The sequence below is a fragment of the Patagioenas fasciata genome, chromosome 8, assembly GCF_037038585.1.
Source record: "Patagioenas fasciata isolate bPatFas1 chromosome 8, bPatFas1.hap1, whole genome shotgun sequence".
Lineage (NCBI taxonomy): Eukaryota > Metazoa > Chordata > Aves > Columbiformes > Columbidae > Patagioenas > Patagioenas fasciata.
This window is the reverse complement of record NC_092527.1, coordinates 11,823,447-11,829,446: the sequence shown is the minus strand read 5'-3', so window position 1 is coordinate 11,829,446 and position 6,000 is coordinate 11,823,447.

The window sequence follows — 6,000 nt, the reverse complement described above, 5'->3', positions numbered from 1 at the left end:
TGGGCACCTTATCACTGTGTCTGAGATTCCTGCTTTGTTGTGAGAAAGAGCGGGAGGCTGCGCCTGCCTGAAGCCTTGAAATACAGGCGAGCTCAGCAGGCCCAGCGATCTTCCAGCAGGGCTGAACTGACCAGCGCCTGCGTCCCCGTTTGTGTCACCTCTGCCTGGGAGCTCAGGTGTGGCTTCGGAGATCCCCCAGTAGAGAGGTAACTAAAATAAAACTTGCTCTTTGCAAATGCATCCGTGGCCTCTGGCTCTTCTTGCGATGTGCCTGCGTATGTGCACACACTGGTCTTCACTATTTTAAGATCCAAGGGTCTACATCTCAGGTAAAAATTACTGTCCTGTACAGATTTTACTCCTACTGCATGTTCTTTAAAGTACCAGTATCACTCCTGTAGGGTTGAAAGAAGACCTGTGACGGGGTAAATCCTAATAAAACCCATTCACATCCACAGAGAAAATGGACGCCAGGTGAAGGCAGGTGCCATGTTTAGGGCAGGGAGGGATCCCTAATCTCCGGCCTTAAGAAAAGCCCAACAGTCAGAAAAAGGCTGAGCAAGCGCAGGGGCACAGCCTTCCAGCCCTATGAAATTTGCTATTTTCTACCCAATTCACAAAGACACAATTGAAAGGTTCATGGAGGAGCCAGAACAACAATTTAAGCGACACCACGAGCCTGGTAAAGGGTTCACCGCTGCTCGCCCGGTTATTCCAGATTTTTTGCCCCGAAAAACAATGCAAAAACATACGTACAAAATCACAACCTGCACTCGAGAGCTCCTTTTTCATCTTTTTGGGACAGAGAGGCTGCCCAGGACATGCACATGGGACACGGCCGGGGCTGAGGGGTCTCTGTGCAGGTAGCAGGGGCTGCCTGGGTAAGTGGGGGCTGGTTCCCACCAATTCCAGAAGGTTCTGCAGTCACCCCTCAGTGCAGCCACCCGTGGTGCCTCAGGGGGAATTCTTTAAGAAAGCAGGAAATGCTTCCTGGCCATGAGGAGTCCTTGCTCCCTTATCCCCTTTCCCTCCTCTTTTACCCCGATTTGCCCTGTAAACAGGTGACAGAACCCACTGTGCTCCATTTTGTCCTCTTTTTCCAACTGGGCAGCTACACTCAGTCACGAAGGACTGGACTCATTTCCACTACATAATGAGACCAAAAGCCCACACCTGAATTGCCCAGATTTACCAATTCAGAATCAGGAATATTTAAATATTATCTCCATTTCATTTTAAAGGGGGATTTTAATTTTTTTGTACCATCATCCAAACACATTCTAAAACCAGCTTCTTCTTAAATGTTTTTGTTACTATATTTTCAGAAGAAAAAAGGAACGGCTTTCCTATAGGTTTGTAGCTGAACTGCTACAGAAAAACTGTTTTTCAGCTCGTAAATTCCACGCTTTCGGTAAAGCTGCAAGCCGGAGCCTGAGGAGGCCACGTCCAGCCGCGCTGCCATGGCAAACACACACAAACATGCTCAGACACCCGAACCTCGCTTTGCTCTTTCAGCACATGAGCAAGCTTAGACCATGATGTTAATGCTAAAGCACTGATAATTACCCAAAAGTAACCAATATCAGCATGTACGAAATATATTTTGCATCATTTTTATATATAAGCCACAAGGTGTTTAAAAAAAAAAAGCCTCTAAAGTCTCTGTGATACATTACTGTAAATACCTCCTCCTTGCCCCTTCAGATGCAGCAGTTGTGTGGGGGGAAGAAGCACAGCCTTCTCAGAAAGAAGAAAGGGTGGGAGAAAGGACTTGCGAAGCCAGATTTAATTTCACTTACACAAGTTGAAAGGGAGGCGCCTGCTCCCATATTTCGGCTGTGCTGCTCTGAAGACACCATCACCTTTCTTCCCCTCACAAATCCACACAGACCGACGTAAGCTAACCACAGCTATTGGGCTGCTCCTGCACAATTAATTTATCATAGCATAATTGCTAGGCATCATCTTAATCAGTAGTTTCACTCCGGATTTTGCTGAACGTAGACATTAACTGCTGGTAGGAGCAGATCACTTGTAGCCAACAGCTGCTTGCAGAGTCACATTGCACAAACTGAGGGTTTGTTACCATCAGGAGATGTTTCCATGGCACCTAACGCACACACAATGGCACGGTTTCCTAGAGCACAATGATCGTGTGCTTGATATTTACTTTTCAGGGGTTTTTTTCAATGCAGGTTTACAGGCACTCATATTACCTGCTGGTCATTCTGCCTGCCAGCAGCAGTAAGCAAAATATTTTGAGATGGCCCTCAGTGTATACAAGTTATAGATACACATTTATATAACACCTGCACAATCATTTTGGTAAACATACAAGCAAGATTCCATCCAGCCTTTGAAATACAGAAGATATAGATGCTGTTAAGCCCAATACCCTCTATTAAAATTCTTTCAGATGCAAAGCCTCCTAGGAAATAAGCCACAAAGAAGCAAGTAATGTTGCAGTTAAATCTGGGAGATTCTTAACATAAATTTGGTAGGTACATACAAAGCAAAACCAAAATGCACACGGAAAAAAATTACAGGCATTGACTCAGAGCCCCTTGGTGGACTACTAGAAAAGGAGGAGTTACCCTGTAAACACACCAGACTGCTGGTTCAGCACAGATGGCAGAGGTGATTCTCTCTTCCTCTGCAGAAGGAATACTGCTTAAAAATTGTGCAGAACTTTATCCCACTTACCTCTCCAGAAGATCCCACAATGAGATCTGGAAATGTTCTGGTTCAAGGCTTTGCTGCCCATCTGGTGTGAGAGGAGACTTTTGTGACAGAGCACTGGAACAGGCTGCCTAGAGAGGTGGTGGAGTCTCCTTCTCTGGACACATTCCTGTGCGACCTGCTCTGTGTGACCCTGCTTTAGCAGGTGGGTTAGACTAGATGATCTCCAGAGGTCCCTTCTAACCCCTAACATTCTGTGATTCTATGACCTCACAGAGGTGATGACTTTGCTTTCTCATTAGGGCATGCCAGCCCCCACCACCCACGTGCAGTCAGGACACAGCCAAATCCACAGTGAGTGGGGCCATATCTAGACAAAAACTCACTGCTGCCTCCACTTGTTCCAGCCCTCAGAAAACTATGCATTTTCCCTGCTGCACACCAGAACTGGCTGACTGACTTAGCTGGCTCAACTAGCATTTAATCCCTTTGTGCATGGGCCATTCCCACAGCATGACTGGCTCTCCCAAAGCCCATTTTGGCCAGTGGCATACAAGGCTCAGCCCTTTCCTCAACACCATCCATCCCCACAGCCCCCTCACCTGCTCAGCCCATGGGCTGAACTGGGGGTAGATACCACCTTGCCCAGCAGCTCAGCACCCTCCACAAGACAAAAAGAGAGGAGCTCCCCTACCCCACGGCTACCTGGTGGTGCCAGCCCTGCACCCTCCCTACCAGCCCAGGCAGGGGCAGCCTGGCCTCATCTCTGCAGATGAGCTCCACTTGGGCCCATCAGCTGTAGCTGATTGTGGAGCCCCACCCTGACCCCTCCAGTGCCACCACCCTACCCCATCACCCACTTCACAGCTGAGCCTCCTCAAAGCTGTTGGGACTACAGGTGGTGTGAAAGCTGATGGTGCCACCCCCCCCCCCCCCCCCCGCCCCTTCCTTAACATTACTTCACACAAAAACGACTGCTAAAAAAGAGAAAATGTGCTGGTTCTCCCACACTGCATGGTGTTATTGCCCTGTCACAGCAATATGGTGTCCAGTGCATGACATTCCCTCCCTGCTGTATTGGAATCCTCTGCCCCACCACTGCCATTCAGTCACCATAAACAGTGCTTTGCCGTCCTCCACATCCTCACAGACTTTACCATTGTGTTTACAATGCAGCTGGAGCAGGAGCAGCTCCCCCACCTTCCCTGGGTCCCTTTGGGACAGACAAAAGTACAAGGCTCTCGGAGCCACCAGCGACCCAGCTCACCATGCTCGTGAACAGGCAGCAATTTGCCCTCTGCAGAGAAATATCTCACAAAAAGACCTGTGCAAACCAAAACAAACAAAAAACCCCCACAAAAATTATAAAATAAAAAAAAATCAACAGCTCTCTAAATTTTTTGCTCCCCACCCCACAGTACATTTCCACCCTCCATCTTACTAAATGTCATAAGAATCATCCTGCTGACATGTCACTCTCCCCTGCTGCAGCAAAACAAGTAAATTCTAGCCAAATACATTTAAAAGCAACAAATTCCCTTCCTGAGTAGCGAGCACAAGCGTTTCCTACTGGATAATCACAGCACAAACGAAGCAGCAGCGACTGCAATCAGCTGCTTGGTCTTTACTGCTCCTCTAATTAAAATTATTGAAGAATTTTTTTTCAAGACCTGCCTGTTGGGTCCAAAAGCAAAATTCTGCGAGACTTGCAAAAAGTGAAGCCATCTCGGTTTCCCAGAAAGTCTGTAACAGCTAGAGGGCACACGAGGCTTGCCAGAGTGGGACCTGCGGACATCCAGACACAGCAAGGAGACCCAAGCCCTGGACGGGATTTTCTTTTTGTACCAAGTAACGAGGTTCCGAGGGGTGATTTCTCTTTGCGTTGATGTTGTACAAAGAGCAGAAGGCTGCAGGCAGCACAAATCAAACATATAACTGCTCATACTGAGTAGCTGCGATTCACACCCTTCCTTCACAGCCTTTGGATCAAAGCCAGTCCCTGCAGGACTTCAGATACAAGAATAGGATGTGTGGTGCTTTGAGCAGCCACCCTGAATTCAAGGGCCACATCTAAATTAAAACCAACATTTTTGGTCTCCCAGCACCCTGCCGCCCAGGGGAAGGCTTGTGAGGGAAGGCAGAGCCTGGCCTGGGTGGTGTGAGGGGCTGGGGAGCGCGGGGGCTGCTTTTGTACTCCCTTCCCTGGGGGCACAGCCTCCAGCTACTGAAAGGGCTGCTTTGGAGGGTTGCTGGTGTCTCAGGAAAGAATAAACACGAAAGGAAAACAGAAAAGTTTGGTTTTCTTCCTCAGAAAACATGTTTTTTTTACAGAAACATTAGGAACATCAGGAACTCTGTGAGAGAGGGCAGAGGTAAATCCACTATCAGCAGCAGTAAAAAACAGCAGCAAGAAAAATGATTAACCGAGGCTTTACAGTTCATTAATGAGTTTTCCTTCGAAACTGCAAGCAGTCTGTTCTGCTAACCTAATGAGCTGTGTCTCGGCTTCAGGAGCCTCCGAGCATCCAGCCAAACAGGAAAGCAAACCCTTTGTGGTGGGCAAGAGCGCAGCAGCCGGAGTGTGCTCCCGGCAGTGAGGCCGTGGTGGGGATGCGGCGTGGGCAGCCCTGCCACGCTGCTTCCCCTGCCAGGCTCAGGTCCAGCTGGAGAGGCTGCGGTGGCTCTGGGTTAGAAGCAAACACTGGGGAAAGCAGCCCCACTGATCCCAGCTGAAGAGTAGCTGGCAAAATGCAGGCTTTGAGCATCAGGTGCTCGGGATCAGAGCAGACCCACGGGGTTCATAAATAAGCACATAAAGCTTGACCTGGAGCAAAGAAATTCAATCCATTTGCAGCTGCTAGCCAGCTCCCCATGACGTGATCCTCATTATTCGGAAACCACTTCAAAAGCAACTATTCAAGGATATGTGGGCACACAATGCTGATTAAAAAATCAATACTACATGTTATTCATTAAAAGCATTGTCCACACATAAGTGCTGTGTTTCAGTCATACTCCTTGCCTACTGGTATCTAATGTTATCCCAAAACAGATTTCATGATACCTTGACTTTAATTGGGTCACATTTGGAGTGTTTAGTTCTTTTTTTTTGCTGTTTTTTCAAGTTGGTAACTGTAGAAAAGAAAAACCCTTCCAGTGTGTCAGAAGGTCAGAGAACACCATAAATACAAATTAATCAGCTCATGAAAACATCACTGTTTGTCTCATCTGTAGTAAACATTCCAGACCCTTTGTGACTGCTCTGCTGGAGTTGCTAAATTATGCTGTTGCTACAAGAAGATTATGCACTGACTTCTTGTA